The following is a 19,045-nucleotide window of genomic DNA, read 5'->3' as shown; positions in this document are numbered from 1 at the left end:
GGACGGGGCATCCACAACCTCCCTGGGCAGCCTATTCCAGGACCTAACCACTCTTCTAGTAAAGAACTTTCCCCTAACATCCAACCTAAATCTTCCCTCCTTCAACTTAAAACCATTTCCCCTAGTCCTGCTATTATCAGCCCTTTCGAAGAGTTTACTCCCCTCCTGGGAGTAAGTTCCCTTCAGGTACTGAAAGGCTGCAATGAGGTCACCCCGCAACCTTCTCTTCTCCAGGCTGAACAAACCCAACTCCCTCAGCCTGTCCTCATAGGGGAGGTGCTCCAGCCCCCTGATCATCTTCCTGTCCCTCCTCTGGACCCTTTCCAAAATCTCCATATCTTTTTTGTACTGAGGGCTCCGCACCTGGACACAGTACTCCAGATGGGGCCTCACAAGAGCAGAGTAGAGAGGGACGATCACCTCCCTATCCCTGCTGACCACCCCTCTCCTGATGGAGCCCAGGATCCCATTTGCTTTCCGGGCTGCCAGAGCGCACTGCTGGCTCATGTTAAGTTTCTCATCTATCAGGACCCCTAGGTCTTTTTCAGCCGAGCTGCTCTCAAGGACAACTCCTCCCAGCCTGTACAGGTGCCTGGGGTTCTTCCGGCCCAAGTGCAAAACCTTGCACTTTGCTGTGTTGAACCTCATTAGGTTCACCCGAGCCCAGCTTTCCAGCCTGTCAAGGTCCCTCTGAATGGCATCTGTTCACCCCAAAGATTCCCGAAATACCAGGCCATCCTGGTAGAGCAGGGTGATATAGAAATAATTGTAACTACTATTGCCAACCCAGTATCTTTCCTTAGCGGAACTCCCCTGGTGGAGAACCAGGATGATATCACTGCTTTGAAACAACTGATGCTGCACATTACATCCAGTCAGTCGGAGCTGAAGGACGAACCCTTAGAAGATGCAGAAGACGCCTGATTTACCAGCAGCTGCAGTTTTGTGAGACAAGGAGGCTGTAAGGCAGGACATGCAGTAACTGCTACTGAGCAGGGAATGGAAGCACAACCATCAGCCATGGGGACTACCCCTCAGAAGGCTGAAATAACTGCCTTGACGAGAGCCTTAATGATATGGACAGATGCTAACTATGTGTTTGGGGTGTCACACGCTCATAGTACCATCTGAAAAGAGCAAGGATTGCTCACACACAAGGAAAAGAGCGTGATGTAAATGTACCTATGTTGTAGGGCACAGTTCTCTATCCAGGCCCAAGTCTGTGTGGGTGTCTCCTCTATCCACAAAGCTGCTCACACTGCAGGAGGCACAGGCTGAGAGGAGAGGCCAGAGCAGCTCTCCCACTGTGACACGGAGCAGCAGGATACAAGTAAAGGAAGGCCCCACAGCTGTACTGGGAAGATTCCACACAGTCATCAATTTTTCATCTGAAAGGTAAAGAGGAATTCCCTTTTCTGCCCCTATCATCATTGGTCGGGTGAGTAGCAATGATGCCCGGTGTGCTTCCATCAATGGAGCAGAATAGGCGGAAGGCTGGGGTGCAGGCTGACCTCTGCTGAGGTGAGTGGGGGCTCAGGGTGTTGCTCAGTGGTAGATTTGTTCACACTGAGTTCTAACAGGAAACTTGCTCAACATCGAAGGCCTTGCAAAAGTCTGGCTGAGTGATGTCAGTTGCTTTTCCTTTCCCTACTGATGCTGTCACTCCACTGTAGAAGGCCACCAAAGCGACCAGGCTGCATGTCTCCGTTTCCGCTGTTTCTCCATTTCCTTCTTGTTGCTCCCTGTAACCAGCAGGTTCAGCCATGCTGCTTTCCTGCCTCCTCTACTGTGTTTCGTGTGGTCGGGATGGAGCTCAGAGCTCCAGCTCTGAGTAAGGTTTTCTGAGAAAGTTACCATCTCTTTTCCATTCCTTTACCCCTAAAAACAGTTTTCCAGTGTCTCTCATGCAAGAATTCTTTGAACAGCCTGCAGCTGACTCTCCTGATGCTCAGGGTCCTGACTTTGCTTTTTGCCAGGCCCGCATTCCTTGAGATGAGGAACTCTAGGAGGGCATGGTCACTACAGCCCTGACCACCTCCAGTCTTAACCCCTGCTGTGCACCATGTCCAGTAATGCTTCCCTTCTGCTTGGTGTGCTTAATACTTGACCCACAAAGTTATTGTCAGTGCACTCCAGCAGGCTCTCAGACAGCTTGCAGCAACTGGGATTGGTGCTGGGTGGTTGCTGGGAGGTGTCTCAGCAGAAAAGCTGGGCTGGGGTGGGCGTGCTATGTCAGTCCTCATCGCAGCTGGCAGAGAGAGTTAGAGGAGGGTGATGGGTGCTGCCTGCTCTCAGTGCTGCTGCACTGAATTTGGGGCACAGCAGCACACTGGTGAGTGAGCTGGGAGGGAGACGGACTGCTGCTGTGCATGGCTAGGCCAGAGCTGGAGGATTGTCAAACACGTGAGTCATGCTGGTGCAGCCATTGCAGCTGCAGCAGGAGTAGAAGACAAAGAGGTTTTGTAGAGGACAGAGGGTGGTGATTCATGGTTTGATGTCCAGGTGGAGGCCGATAACAAGTGGTGTCATCCAGGAGTCTGTCTTGGGACCAGTGCTTTTTTACATGGTTATCAGAGACACCAATGATGCAATGGAGTGCACCCTCTGCTGTTTGCTGAGTGGTGCGGCTGACGCAGTGGAAGGAAGGGATGCCATTCAGAGGGAGCTCAACCGAGAGGTTGGCCTACGTGAATCTAATGAGGTTGAACACAGCAAAGTGCAAGGTTTTGCACTTGGGCTGGAGGAATCCCAGGCATTTCTACAGACTGGGAGGAGCAGTCCTTAAGAGAAGCCCCGCAGAGAAGGACCTGGGGGTCCTGGTGGATGAAAAACAGAACGTGAGCCATCAGCGTGCTCTTGCAGCTCAGAGAGCAAATGGTCCCCTGGGCTCCATCAGAAGAGGGGATGGCCAGCAGGGACAGGGAGGTGATTGATCTTCATGATCCTTGAGGTCCCTTCCAACCCGGGCCATTCTATGATTCTGTGATTACACTCGCTGTCAGAAATAACAGCAGCTGTACAGAAGCTGGATATATTTTGGGACAGTTCTTGTAACCAGCTGATTTTAAGACCTTGCCCGAATTGGGGGTCTAAATTGCATGTTAGGAGAAAGCTGGTAAAGTGGCTATTGCTCATTCTTTTTCATTTGCTGATTCTTTCTTTAGTGTTCCTTTTCCAAAGGAGATTCTGGTGATGGAAGCAGTTGAAGAAAGAACCAAAGCAGCTCTTGCCAAGAGTGCTTGAAGTCCCTGTGGAGAGAAGCAAAGAACTTGGGCTTCCTCTGGGATGCTCCCCACCATGTCTCAGGAAGGAGACAACTGCTGTTCCACTTTCTGCTCTTTGTGTGGAAAGGTACGTCTGGGTTTTCTTCTACCTGTTTTTCTTTTTCTGGCTTTGAAGGAGAAGGGGTGGAGCAAGAGGAGACCCACTGGTCATTTGTTACCTCAAGAACAGGATGGATTCTGCATTCACTGTGAGAAACTTGGGCTAGTAGCATGGGCATGTTTCAGGCTGGACTCTTCTTTTGCTGCTTGGTTTCCTTTTGGCTACAGGGAGACAGCTGTCTAAAGGTGTGTTTTCAAACCCACTCTCCAAAACCATGTTTCATTGTTGCAGGTGGTTCAGTGTGCTCTTGCAGGGTAGATGCTGTAGTTTGCTGTAGAATCTAAATGGTTTCTGTTCCTAGGGGAGGACTGAGAGGAGGTAGTGAGAAGAGAATTCAATGCCTTAGGTGTATCTTAGTGAGAAATGTTGGCATGAGGTGCTGGAAGTCTTGAGTTGTCAAAGGCCAGTGATGCTCAGACTCCTTAACCTGCTGGAGCAGGGTGGAAGCAAGGAGTGGGCACTGCCGTCACACAAGCTGCACTTGGTTCTGGTCTGCCAGGTTTGTGCTGGCCTGGATTTCTTCTGAGAAGTTTGTTGGAGCTGCTTGGAGTAGTGAAGGGTGGGGAAGAAGTGCTGCTCCAGAGCTATGAGACGTGCAGCTCCTTCTGAAGTGCTCCTGAGAAGGACGGAGCGCATTTGCTGCAGCTTTCTCTGCAGATGTGCTCCTCACCTTGAAATCCTCCTGGTTTGTCCTCAGCTCCTGACCACGGCCTGTTCTCTGTTTTGCAGGCTGATAACATGCAGAAGCCGCAGCTGGTGCGTGCTATGTCATCTTTAAACGTACCAGCATTTGCGGCAGCCCATGTTATTAAGAGCCACGTCACCCAGGGGCCAGATGAGCTCTCTCTGGAGGTAAGCAGTTCCAGGCATTCCGTGTTGTCGTGCATAGAAGAGGGCAGTCCTTTCTGCTTTGTTTTCCTACCAGATTTGCTGAATCTGGGATTGATGTTTCAATCTCTTTCAGGTCAGAGATCTGGTGAGCATTGTTGATATGAGGACATATCAACAGGCTGAGCCCCTGGTGGAGAGGCAAGCGTGGCTTTGAGGTAGGCACACGTTTTTGACTAGAGAGCACAACTTCAGTAGAGTTGGGAATCTCAGCTTGGAGCTGCTCTGCCTGCAACGGATGGCTGCTGGATGCAAACAGTTGCCCTGTGTCACTGTCAGTGGACCTTCCCTTTGGCTCTGGGCTCGGGCTAATGCTCACCTGTCTTTCTGTTCTAATTACAGGTTGGGCTTTTCCCTGGTGAGTGCATGGAACTCATCAGCGGAAAAGTTCCCGATTCCCTCCTCAATTCATTGCCAAAGCCAGGTGCGTAATTTACATTTGACAACGCGAGTTAGTCAAATAGGGTCAGAACGTTACTTTCAGGGGGTTTGTTTATGCCCAAGTTCAGCAAGCTTAGAAAGAGAACTACAGTAATCTCCTTGGGCACCTCCAGGGATGGGGAAAATCCATTCTTACGTGTCCTTGTTGGGAATGTTCTTCCCGTTGTTACATGCTCTGTCGAATGCATTGCGCTCAGCTTCGTCCAACCGAGCCAGGCCTGAAATGAACTGGTTTCTTTGTTTTGTTGCGCAGAGCCAAAGAAATGGGGCAAGCTCATCAACGGCCTTTGTTCCCTGGTGAAGGCCAGCCCCGGGAGAGCAAAGCAGCCTGAGCCTCCGACATTCTCCGGATCCATGTCCTTGCTTGACATCGTTGAGAGGTATTTAGCCTTCAGGACTTGAGGGCTGAGCTGTAGGAATGGAAGCATCCTCTGCTGTTTGAAACAGAGGGCGTTTCTAAGCTGTGTTTCAGCAGAAAGCAGGCAGTGCCCAGAACAGGCAACTTTTGGCCAGGGCTCGGTGCAGCTCTTCCCTCACCCTGCACCACGTCTGACAGCATGCTCTGTTTTCTCTGCAGAATGAGTTCTCCCAGTAAGAGGGCAGAGTCAGCAGCTGGCAGTTGGTGTTCCTGCTTCTGCCTGGGCAAACCATCCCCTGTGGCCAAACGCCAACTGCAGAACAGTGCCAGGGAGCCCTCTGAAGCAGAAGTCTTGGTCCTGGCAGGTAAGGGTGCAAGTCCAGCTTACAAAACACTGCTTGTCAGCAACACAGGTAGAATTCATGCTTTCAGTGGGCTTGTACCTCCTACTGGCGTTCAAGCCCGTCTTGATCCCTGTCTTTCCCAAATGAGTCTCTTGTCAACACAAGAGCTGGACCTGCACGTGGATCACTTTCAAGACAGTGACACTGTTGCTAGAAGCCTATTTGCTTCTGCCCACCACCACTACATAGCCAAATGTCAAGAATCTCCATGGTTCATCTTGCGAACGTTTGACACTAACTGCTGTACATCTGCTCCTTCCTAGGTGACCCGAGCCCTTGTATATCCCCAAGACGCAGGGCATGTTACGATGACGCATCTTCCATCAATGAAGAGTTGTTACTAAGCACAGAATGCTGCAGTTCAGATGAAAGCCTTCCGTATAACATCAGCTATCAAGAGAAGAAGGTCATCATCGTTGAAGCCTTCATTCATCCCATCCCTACTGAAGCTGCTGACCTGAGCCCACCAGACACCTCAGGCACCAGCCTGGACTCAATGTCTCTGCAGTGCAGCCCAGCCCAAGCACAGCCTGAGTGCCCCGACAGCAGCACCACCATGCAGGCTCAGGTCAGCATCACCGAGGAGAAGCTGAGCATCTCGCAGGAGGGCACAGAATCAGGACATGAGTCCCAGGCTCCGGGCAACAGCACGGTCTCTGAGCAGCTCTCATGATTACAAGAGAGGATGAGTCCCATCTTTCCTCCAGACCTCACACCCCCTCCTTTCTCCTATTGAATAAAGGCACGCTCGTGCTCAATCAACGCCTTGACTGAATTCCGAGTTTTCATTCGCAGAGATTGGGATGAGTGCAAGAAACTGCAAGGCAGCTCAGCTTACAACACTCTGGCTGTGGGGTTTGTGCGGCCGAGCTCTGGGTGTGTTCCCATTTTGCCTGACTTTGGGATGCCTGCAGCGAGAGCTCTGCTGCCGTTGTGTATGGCAGCAAATAGTCTCTAGCATCCTGGATGCTGCTCATGAAAGCCCCAAGCTTCCTGGCTGTGGCTGTGATGCTTTTCAGGGCCTTTTGATGCTCTTTGATGCAGTGGCTGCTCCCTAACACCTCTGTCCTCCCGCCGTGTCCATTCCTGGCTCTCACCTGTGAGCTGTCCCTGCAGATCATCTCTAGCCCTGCCATCATCGCGCTGCGGCAGGAGGAACTCGCCCTGACCAACATCAGGCAGTGCTGCCTGCCTCTCTCACTCTCTAGACCAAGTGTAACTACGCTGTCATGGAGACAAATGCTTTCTGTCACATCCTCCATCCCTGCAGACATTTACCGGTAGGTGGCTCTTGCAGAAGAAGATTCAAGCAGCAGAACCTTTTGCTCAGCTACAGCACACAAATGCTACAAAAGCAGGAATAATCCGCAAGCTCTGGGTCTGTTTGTCTTGCACAGGCATGCACTAACTGCGTTTGATGGTACCCCCCATCCTTGATTTCCTTCCTAGCTCCTTGTCTGATGGCGCTGCTGAGCCAGGAACAAGCTGCCCAGTGTGGCAGAGCATGGTGCAGGGCTGTGCTGGGACCTCCTCCCCTTCCTCTGCTGCAGATCAGTGCCACACACGTGCCATCGAGATGCTCTGGCACGGGATGTGCCTCCAACCCAAAGCTCCTTCCCACCTCCCAAGGAAAAGCAAAGCAACCCAAGCATCTCCAGCAAAGCTGCCCAGCAGACAGCAGGGAATGCAAACAGCTTCTGGCTGCTCCCCTGCACTCCTGTCCTAAGTAAGAGACCCCATGAGGACTGGCTGGGAAATCAGTGCATGACACATGTGAGTGTGCACAGGATTGTGCAAAGCAGTGGGGTTCCATGAGTTTGTGTGTGTGTGTATCTCGGCTGTTATGAAAGCATGGGAAGACTGCCTTACTGAGTCCCAGATTATTACTTATCCTCAAATGATTTTTCCTGGCCAAATTTAGAGCCTCTCACAGGTAATCGAGACCAACAGGCTGTTGTTGCACAATCAACAGACACAATCTAGATGAATAGCTGAGGAAAATAAAGCATCATGCCAAGGGTACTAGATAAGTGAGCAGCTTGAGATCTGCACATTTATGTGATACTCATGGTCTTAGACAATATTTGCTTAGTGAGGTCACATAGAATGAAAGTAAAATAGAAGAAGTGCAATTGGTCTCAGTTCACAGCTGGCTGGTTTGTCTCAGGCTAATCCTGAACTGCCTCAAGCGACTGCTTTGGTGCTCTACAGAACAGCAACTTCAGAGATCTCTTTCTATTACTAAGTGTTTGAAAGAGCAATTTGCTCTGTTAATTATCCATCATTTCTGTGCAGTCTGTTTTGTCAGACTTGTCTTTAGCTTCCAAGTTGTATGTGAAGAATTGTTTCCGTTGTAATGCACAATGTACTAAAAATTGAGAGATGAAAATGTGAAGAGTTTTTCCAGCTTTGATTTCATGTCTGGAATTTTGGAACCCACTACTTGCAGTTGTTAATCTGTCCAAACTGGTTTGGTTTGGAATGCCCTCATCCTTCTTGAATCGCTGTTAAAGGCGGAGCAATTCCTACAAGTGCCATGGCCCCACTGTTGTTCTAATTCTTGTTTCTTTGTTTTCCACACGCTGCTTTTCAAGCCTCCTTTTTCTTTACAGTCAAAGTGAGAATTGCATTGTGAGGTGTCTGAACCTTGTTGTGCCTGTACATAAATAGAACAGCAGCAAAGCCTGACAGGTGACTGTGCTGACAGCTCTCGTAGCCAGTAACACGTAACTGTGCTAAATCCCTTGTGACGGCTTTGATTTCATTTTTGCCAGTGAAATCCTTGTAAAAGGAACTGCAGCAGTGTGATGAGCTAAGGTGAAGATGCTGGTTTTAGTAGTGCTCTAAGCTGAGTGGAAGGGCAATTGAATGAGGGTTATATGCTTTCTCTGGGACGATAAGGTTTTATTTCCTGAGGGAAAGAGCCAGCTTTTCATGGGCTATATGTGGGCTTTGGCAAGGGCAGACAATCCAGTCTGTCAGGAAGCCATTTGAGGTGCTTCAGGTTTGTAAGCTTGTCTTTTTGTTTTTCAGGCGGATATTTGGAGCATGGGTGTAGTGCTGTATGCTCTGCTGTGTGGGTTTTCCCTTTGGATGATGACAATATGATAGCACTCTACAGGAGGATACCAGTGGGTATCAGTGGTGCTAGAATACACTGAGAAGGGAAATAGCTGAGCTTGACAAGAGGCCTTGCTTTTCGGATGGCAGAACATGCTGAGCTGTGGGTAGAAAGGCCTGTCTGCTGAATATTGTCCCTGTTTTTGCTGCTTTGTCTACCAGTATTTTGTGGATTTGGTTCTACACTTGGTTGGCCTATGTGGCACTGTAGCCTAATTCTGTACCATGATAGCATACAGAATTTAAGGAGAAGTATTTTCTTGCCAATGGGCTGGATTTTTTGTATCTGGTTCTTCAACTGGCTCCTCCCTATACTATCTGTAGTAAAAATACAGACACATCATTTGATTTCCCTGAAATGAATGTTCCTAAATGCCAGCTCTTCTCATGTCTACAAAGATCAAAGTTCTGCATTTGCTATTAGAATTTCCTCTTCCAGAATCAGGAGGTAATGTAGGACCCCACAGATTGCCTTCAGAATCCAACAGTTAGTTCTGTTTCCTTTCGGAGTGCATAACAACCTGAGCACATGAATTGAATGGCGTGGCTTTTTAGTCTGGTACAAACTCTGCTGTACACTGAAACTTGGTCCATTTGTAAGCAGGACTTTTTCCATCTCTGCAGGACAGCAGAAAACCCTTTGTGCTAATCATGATGCCAAGAAGCAGAATGCGGCAGATGATCCAACTGCTTCAGGTGTTCATTTCCTTAAAACTGAGAACAGTTTTGGACTGAGAGTTTGTAAGCAGAACGGAGCTCTTAAAGCTGTCAGAGATTATTTCTGCACTGTTCAATTCTATCTGCACAACATACACAGGATCTCAGAACTGCGTTGCTTGAATTGGTGGAACTTGTTGAAGTGAACTGGGATGAGCAAGTTTTAGAACTTAGAGTGCTGTAAAAAATGGATAATCTCATGAGTATTAAGGTACAGGATTGCTATTTCTGCACTGAATTTGTTTTTATTTTACATGGCTGTGATCTGAAAGTTGCTTGAAACGCAGGCACCTAGGCACTGTCGTGTAACTGAATTTCACACATTATAGGTCCTGAAATATCCTGGAATCAAAAACTCTGACTTGTTTTAAGTCTGCTGCTTGAGTATAATCAGGGTCATAGTGTCTGTGTGCAGTGTTTCTTTCCCTGTAATGCTCCACATCATTTCATTTTGGGAATATTGAAGGAAATGGACTATGTGCCATAACTGTTGTTAGAACAAACTATGCCTGGTGTGATCTTATGCATAGGTTCTGTAACTGCTCTTCACAGCTCAGGTGTTTGACCTTCTTTTTGATGAAGTGATGAAATACTGCTGGTTTCTATTTGTGCTTCTAGGCACCTTGAAGCTCTTAGGAATAGAACAATTGTCTCCAGTTCTTTTCAGTGATATCAGTAACAGCTCGAGTGCTGCTGCCCACTAGGTAGACCCAAAGAAGCCGATTACAGTGAAACAACTCACGAGCTGGACCTGAATGAGGATCACTTTCAAGACAGTGGCTCTGTTGCTTGAAGCCTATTTGCTTCTTCCTGCCGCCACTCTATTACCAAGTATCAACAACCTTTCATGATTCAACTTGCAAACGTTTGACACTAACCCTTGTGTTTCTATGCCTTCCTAGGTGATTCGAGCCCTTGTCAACCCCAAAGATCCAAACCAAGTAGTGATGTGCAGTGTGTTTCCATCAATGGAGAGTTCTTATTAAGCATGAATCGCTGCAATTCGGATGACAGCCTTCCACATGGTAACAGTGATGGACACAAGGGGCTCATCCACGTTCATGCTCTCATATCTCCTGGCTCTGCTGAAGATGCTGACCTGAGCCTGCCAGACACAGCAGTCACGTGCCTGGATTGTGACTCAGCGCCTTTGCAGTGCTGCCCATCCCAAGCACAGCCCGAGTGCACCAACAGCAGCAGCACCATGCAGGAGCAGGTCAGCATCAGTGAGGTGAAGCTGAGCATCTTAGATGGGGACTTGGAGTCAGGCTGCCAGTCCCAGGCACCAGGCAGCAGCACCAGCTCTGAGCCACTCTCATCTTGACAAGAGGAGTCCCATCTTCACCCTTGACCTCTCAAGCCCTCCTGTCTTTTAATGAATAAAGTCACTCTCATGCTCAGTCATCGCCTTGACTGCATTCCGAGTCTTCATTCACAGGGATTGGGATGAATGCAACAAACAGCAAGGCAGCTCAGCTTGCAACACTCTGGCTGTGGGGTTCGTGCAGGCAGAGCTCTGGGTTCCCATTTTGCCTGGCTTTGGGATGTCTGCAGCAAGATCTCTACCATTTTGTATGGGAGCAAATAATCTCTAGCATCCAGGTTGCTGCTCATGATAATCCCAGTCTTCCTGGCTGTTGCTTTGTGATACCTTTCAAAGCCTTCTGATACTCTTTGATGCCTTGGCTGCTCCCTAACACCTCTGTCCTCCTGCCATGTTGACTCACGTCTCCCACTTTTAAGCTGGCTTTGCAGATCATCTCCAGCCCTGTCATCATCACGCTGCAGCAGGAGGTGCTCACCTGGCCCAATGTCTGGCAGTACTGCTTGTTCTGCAGATGAGCAGCTGCCTCCTCATCTCTTCAGCTACAGTAGTTTTTCTCAGGGCAGTTAGATGCAGTCATGCTCCTCTGGATTTGGTGTGTTAAATCCATGCTGCATGGCAGCAGTCAGTGCAATACAAAGGTGTTCTGTGTGCCACAGCATTTCTCCAGGGGCTGCCAAAGGTAGAAGCACAACACAGCACCATCCTTCTGACAGTAATGTCTGTGAGTGTTAGACATGTGAGCACTGCATCATCCCCAGCGTGTCAGTGCTTTTCCACACCAACCTGACTCTCACACTCTGCACTGAATGTAACTCTGCTCTTGTGGAGACAAATGCTTTCTGTCACATCCTCCATCCCTGCAACCATTTGCCAGTAGGCAGCTCTTGCAGAAGAATCAAGCAGCAGAACCTTGTGCTCACCCTACAACATGCAAATGCTATGAAAGCAGAAATAACCTGGCATGCTCTGGGTCTGCAAGGCTGCACAGATGGGAGAGGTAGATTGTGTTTTTGCAGTGGAAGTTTCCAGTATTTTCAGTACATAGTGTAGGCCCTAACTGAATGTATAACCCTCTTGTAAAACAGCTGTATAAGTAGTTTTTGCACCAAGAAAGTTGCTGAACAGAGTTAAGTTCAGACTGGGGGCATTCTGACATGGGTAGAATTGAGACAAGCACAAGATAAATACACAGGGTGGGTAGAGCCCAGCACAGGACAGAATGAATGTACTGACTTTTGGAAACATTGCCCTTCTCTGTCCGCAGAAAAGTACAAGGCAGACCTAAAAACAAGAGGTTGGTAATTGACCTTATACGGAAATGAATCCTAGCAACAGTCTCGAGGAGTCTGTGAGCCTGAGATGCTCAACCAATGAGGGCCATGAGAGCATCACCTGCATTGGGTTTAGGGCACAGAACAGAATTGATTTCACTGACTGCTGTGCAGTTTCTCCCTTGCCAACAGGGGATGTGCGCGCAGTATTGCAGTAATGAATAAGCACTGCTGCTATCGCTGCCAGCTTTGCCTAACTAGAAATCTTTGACTTTGAGAGTTTCTCACACAAGGGGAGAGGGTAAGAAAGTAAAGAGGCACAGAAAACTAAGGAAAACTGCTCTTCTTATCTATAAAAATTGATACAATTGATGCTGTCGTGCATTTATTTATTTATTTTTAATTTTTTGCCAATTTCAGATTGTTTTAAAATATCCACACACCAAAATCTGACTACCAAGCAAATTTAATGAAAATGAAATGAAGGTGAGTTAGCGGAAAGCACAAGGCCATATTATATTGGGCTCTAGCAAATTTACAGGCAGTCACTGCACGAAGAGGTAGATCTGAGTTGCACATTATATGATTCCCACAAAGATTAAGGAAATCTGAAGCTTTCAATATATTTTTTTAATTCTTTTTTCATTTCATTTTTTAAACACCTGACCCAGACCCCAACCCTCACAGGAGCTGTAAAGATAACAGCATTAACCTGCAATGTAACTCTAATCCTAACCCTTACCCTGATTCTACAGGGGACTGTCTGAAACGGACATCAATTCAATTACTCATTTATTTATTGACAGACATTCAAGTTTGCTACGTTTGGAGAAGTTTTTATTTGTTTGCTGTGGTTTGGTTTTTTCTTTTTTTCTTTTTTTTTTCCCCCTTCCCTCCTCTTCCATCTTTGTGTTCTTCCCCTATAATCAAAAGAGAACGGATCCCCAGGGTCTGTCCCGCAGACGTTCTTTCCGTGGTCTCTGCTGCCACCTGCTGGCCAATACATGGAACTGCCACTGTTGGGCGTTTGGTGCCGCAGGAAGCACAACGCAGATCTGAGTTCTGACCGGACTACGCAGCAAATCCGCCAATCTTTATTGTGATAAGCCCTCCACATGGCATTGCACACGCACTCAAACACGCAACAGGCATAGATTTCTCTTAACTCCTTGAGGAGCAGGCAAGCAGAACAACTGAGCGCACCACTGCTTGTGATTGGGCCACCCCCATCATAGAGATGTGTGTTAGATCTTTTACCCACCCCTGGACTGGCCTTGTTGTTTAACGATAACCTCTGAAATCTGAGCTACTGGTTCTACCACCTGTAGTGTAGAATAGGTAGCCAATAAATGCTTTTCAACTGTGATGTATCTTTATTCTGCTCCATGCCAAACCTGTGGCCAAAACCTCATAGGGGTTCACAAAGAACTCTGGCTCTGCCAGAGCCCCCATCCAGACCCTTCTTGAGTTACATTCACATCTAGTTTGGCTGAAAAGGTTGGACTATAAATACTCAGTGCTTGGGCCTGTTTAACAGATATTTTTTCCTGATTATGCTGTCCATCGATCTTTTTAAACTGAACTCCTGCTCTAATCTGGTCTTTAAACATTTGTTGTCTCAAGACCCTAATGGGTCCAGACTGGATTACCTTAGGGGCTGGACGCCTAAGTCATGGCAGCAGATGGTTCTCTGCCTTTCTCAGACCTTTCCACCACCATTCAGAGCCTGCATCTGGCTGTAGGCACTCTTGTCTCCCCATCAATTGGGCAGCCTGTTGTATTACAGCACCTGAGGGCCACTGGGGGTTTCAGTATGGATAACATAGACCCATACTGATGTAAAGGTGATGGCTGTAGGATGAGATCCCTCGTTCCTGATGAAAAATTTATTGACTGGGCTCTCAAAATCATCTTCATAGATTGCCTCTTTCATGCCTAATTCTCTAATATAATTTTGTTAGTCCTCCATAGAGGACCACAGGCTGATATTTAATGGTATGTCATTCTTATTTGGCCATGTTATATGACACACAGCCATAAATCATTCACTGATCAAATGGCTATCCTCATTATGTTGGACAGAGCATACAGTCTTTGCCTGAGGGCAGGGTGAGTAGTAATGGATGTCAGTTTTGAAATTTCCAGTCCCTTCACCACAGCGCTTTCTGCCTCCATGTCCCATAACCAGAGCAGCTATGCTGGCATGCTCTCTTGGTTTCTGTCTAAACCACTGTACTATATCCATCAGTTCAGCTGCTGTATTATGGGCAGCAGGGTTTGGGGGGTTGGATACTGGTCAGGGCACTCCCACCAGCCTATCCTGCATTTTTTTTTTTTTTATTTTCATTTTTGGGTTACAATCAGTCAGATCTCAAATAGATCTAGTCCAAATGGAACCTCAAAATCTGACCTTTTAGTGCCTTCATTTACAGAGTCCATTTTATACAGATTCCCTTGTACAGGGTCCCCATGGTCTTCCAGAGAGATGTTTCTGATCTTCCATAGGAGAATGATTGAATTAGGTTTTTTCCCCATCAAAACTGCCACCTGTCTTTCCAGTTTTTCAACACTATCATTCAATAGCTGATTTGCATCAGCCTGAGCCTCTTCAGTTATGTTCAGACAGTTCAAGGCCATTAAAAGTGGCCATGCCACCATGAACACAGCTAACTGTCATTCTCAAGTTGTAAGTATGTCTTTGCTAAGACCATGGAAATACTCAGTCAGGTGGGCCAGGGACTCATGGACCCTCCCTCCGTCCCACACAGGGCCCCATTTTTCAGTGACAGAAGCAGTGCTGCATTTTGAGGATCCTAGGAATCCCAGGACATGCCCTGACAAAAGGTCATTCAAAGGGGTAGTCTTTCCCCATCCAAACAACTCCATGATATTCACAGAATCACAGAATTGTAGGGGTTGGAAGGGACCTCCAGAGACCACTGAGTCCAGCCCCCTGCCAAAGCAGGTTCCCTACACCACGTCGCACAGCTCGGCATCCAGGCAGGTCTTGAATATCTCCAGAGAAGGAGATTCCACAACCACCCTGGGCAGCCTGTTCCAGTGCTCTGTCACTCTCACCGTAAAGAAGTTATTGCACACATTAGTGCAGAACTTCCTATGGTGCAGTTTCTGTCTGTTTCCCCTTGTCCCGTCTCCACACACTGCTGAAAAGAGTCTGGCCTCAACACTTTGCCCCCCACACCTCAAATATTTATAGAACCTGGATCCTGTCCCCTCTCAGCCTTCTTTTCTCAAGGCTAAACAGACCCAGTTCCCTCAGTCTCTCCTCATTGGGGAGATGCTCCAGGCCCTTCACCATCTTAGTGGCCCTCTGCTGGACTCTTTCTAAGAGATCCCTGTCTTTTTTTTACTGGGGAGCCCAGAACTGGACACAATATTCCAGATGAGGCCTCACCAGGGCAGAGTAGAGGGGGAGGATCACCTCCTTCGACCTGCTGGACACGCTCTTTTTAATGCACCCCAGGATGCCATTGGCTTTTTTGGCTACAAGGGCACACTGCTGGCTCATGGTTAATCTGTCGTCCACCAGGACGCCCAGGTCCCTCTCAGCAGAGCTCCTCCCCAGCAGCTCTTCCCCCAGCCTGTACTGGTGCATGCAATTATTTCTCCCTAGGTGCAAGACTCTACACTTGCTTTTGTTAAACCTCATCCGGTTTCTTACTGCCCAGCTCTCCAGCCTGTCCAGGTCTCGCTGAATGGCAGCACAGCCTTCAGGTGTGTCAGCCAATCCTCCCAACTTCGTGTCATCAGCAAACTTGCTGAGGGTGGTCATTGATGAAGATGTTGAACAAGACCGGACCCAGCACAGACCCCTGGGGGACGCCGCTAGTTACAGCCCTGCAGCCAGACACTGCACCGCCAACGACAACCCTCTGCACTCTGCCAGTCAGCCAGTTCTCGACCCACTTCACTGTCCAATCACCTATCCCATACTTCCTCAGCTTTGGTATAAGTATGTCATGGGAGACTGTATCAGTTATAGAGGTTATAGAGTTCAATTCCTGTAGTCAATTTGGCGGCCCAGGTGGGACCAGCTCTGTTCGCTGCAGGACCAGCTGAGAGGGAGACACTTTTGGCGCACCCTGAGATTTCTCTGAAGGACTCCCTTCCTCACCTGATCACTGCAGGGACAGACAAGGACCACCCATAGGTGGACCAGGTATGTGTATGGTAAGTGGAGCCCATATGTCTTGAGGAGACATCCTACACAGTTTACAGCCATACGTGCTGCTCCCAGGGAGGTGAGCTCATGGCTTTGGTTGCCAGCTGGGGTAGGAAGACTCCTTGGGTGAGTTCCTATGAAAGGGAACTGTATGTCATATGAATGGAAACAAGAACAAATACTCTCTCCCAGGTAGTTGACAATAGGAGGGACCTAGGTTGGTCTCTCCTACGGGTATGGGATATAGTGGATAGCCTGTCAAATGGTAGTCTGGGTTCTCCAAGTTGTAATCACGGGGGTTATAGGTTGTATGTTCAATATTATCATCTGCTTTAAGTGTTTGGTACCGTGTGTCAAGCCGACTCTGGGAAAAACATTAACGTTTGCAACTGGTCGACCAGAGTATGAGTGTTATTAAGATTCCAGCTAGAAAACGTTGTCAGCATTGTGTAGTATGAATAAACCATGGTTTTTGATCTAAATGTCAGAGTGAGTGTGGTGTGAGTGAGACACAGAACAGCTGCAGGGTGAGTGCCGAGTCCCGATCCATGTTTCCTTCCTCCTGTGAGGGAAATGGCCAGACACGGACAAAGTGAAAGACTGTGTTGTCTGTCCACTCATATGTACTTTCTGCTTGTATGTAAGAAGACGGGAGTTTGTACTCTGTAGATTAGTAAGATTGTCCTGAGGAGAGGTGTACATTCCACCCAACCAATGAATGTCAACCCATTTATGTAATACTATGTACTGCTTGCGAGGAAGTGTGTGAGGGAGGTGGTTCAATCAGTGCTGGTTCTGTGGCACAGTGTTTATAACTGAAGAATACAGACTGTATTAAGGGAGTTTATGTGAACTGAAGAACTGTACTGTTTGACAAACAGTTTTGATGGTATAAGAAAGTGTAATTGTTAATGATATATGGAAGTGTACTTGAGGGAATGTGGAAGTGTATCTGAGCATACAAACAGAGGAAGCATTTACAGAAGAAAAAAGGTTAAAGTGAGTTTACCTGCACTGACATGAGAGCAACACCCTGCACCGCAGCCCTGTGAGCTGAGCAGAGCAGAGCAGAGACACAGTCCTCACGTATCAGGTAGTGTTATTCTGCTTACCAAATGAATGAGTTCACTACAGAAGAGGCAAATCTTCCCCTCTGCTCCATTTGTGGCATACTCTGGAGTTCAAGACATTGCAAAGCTATGGCACATCTACTTTCTTTCACTGATGACGCCTTAGTATGCTCTTGGCTGTCATTTCAATTGCATCTAAAGAAGTCTAGGGTCATACCAGCTGACAGGAAGCTGGCAAATGTTGTCTCATTGTAAGGAAGAGCAAGAAAGATGACATGGGCAATTATGGACCTGTCAGTCCAGAGCCTGGTAAAATTATGGAGAAAATGATGGTGGGAGTTATGGAAAAACAGCTGAAGGACAATTCTGTCATTGGTCGCAGCCAACCCAAGTTTGTGAGGCGAAGGTCCTGTTTAATTTAAGCTCATTTTGTGACACAGTTATCCGTTTAGTTGACCAAGGGAAGCCAGTTGATGTAATCCTTGAGGATTTCAGTGGAGATTTTGATACTGTTTCTCACAACAACCTTCTGGACAGAATGTTCTGCATATGGCTAGACAGAAACACAATGTGGTGGGTGAGCAGTTGGCCAGTAGGTCAGTCCCAAAGGATTATAGTCAGTTTTTTTCATCAGGCTGGTAGATGGCCACTGTCGGGGTCCCCAGGGTTCCATTTTGGGGCCACTTTCCTTTCATGTTTATGCAGATGACTTGCATGCAGGACTAGAAGACGTTCTGAGCAAGTTTGCTGATGAGACCAGATGAGGAGGTGCTGTTGCCTCGACTGAGGGTGGAGAGGACTTGCAGAGAGATGTGGACAAGTCAGAGAAGTGGGTACCAGTTGGTACTAAGCACCAAGTGCATAACGTATAACAAGAACAAGTGCCTGATTGTGCACCGCAGAACATAAAGGACATCAAACTCTGGGAGAATGTGTAAACGAGGGCACTGGAACTGAGAGATCTGAAGTTCAGAGTTTCACAGGGATTGGCTGCTTGTTCAGACTGGGCCCTTCTCACATCCTGCAATGAAACATAGGTCTCATATGGGACATGAACCTCACAGCGTCCTTGCACCACATGTAGAGCCTGGGATCTTCTGTCCCCATGTCTTTCATTTAACATCATACAGACCTCCAACCCATTGCCCCAGGAAATGCCAGGAGCCAACATGAGATACAGGACCTCTCTACCACTAGTCTTGTAATCAGGGCTTGACCTGTCTGCTTCGTAAGGCAAAGGAGAGGTTTCTTAGCATGCCAGTGCCTTTGCCTGCCTGTAGTCATGGCTTCCAGTTATCTTCTCTAACAAGTCCCTTGGGAAGTTTGCTTGTTAATGTTCCTCAGTGGGCCCATTAATACTCCAAGAAACTTCACTGTTACTTCTGACTTTGTCTTGTTGAGCACTTTGTGCAAACTTCTCTCTGCACTGGAGGCTGATGAACTCAGCATCAAATGCACCCTGGGACCATTATAACCTAAAGAATCTCCTGTGCCTTATGCCATCTTGTTATCTTCTTCAGGTTATCAGACCTTGTTCAGCAAAAAGGAGGGATATCTGGAGAGAGCTTAAAGAATCCATTATAAATTTATTGTCTATTTATTTATAGTTGGGTTTAAAGAAGACATTAAAGCAGCACTGTGCAACTGATACCAATCCAGGATGTCCCAATGAGTTCTGTACTGTTACTGTGTTGACAAGGTCCTTCTCAACCTCCCCACCAAATTTCTGCTCACAACGGACCTATGGGACTTGCATCACTTTTCTTCACATCACTCTTCTCCTCTGCATTCATCCGCTCAGTGTTAAAACTGCTTTGCACCAACTCCCACTGGCTTTCCTCAGAGAACCAGCTACACATGGAAAAGGAAAGATTTCTCTTTT

The sequence above is a fragment of the Coturnix japonica genome, chromosome 13 (genome assembly GCF_054131305.1).
Source record: "Coturnix japonica strain WE chromosome 13, WE-NBRP24, whole genome shotgun sequence".
NCBI lineage: Eukaryota > Metazoa > Chordata > Aves > Galliformes > Phasianidae > Coturnix > Coturnix japonica.
The sequence above is the reverse complement of the archived record's forward strand: the minus strand, read 5'-3'. Positions refer to the sequence as shown.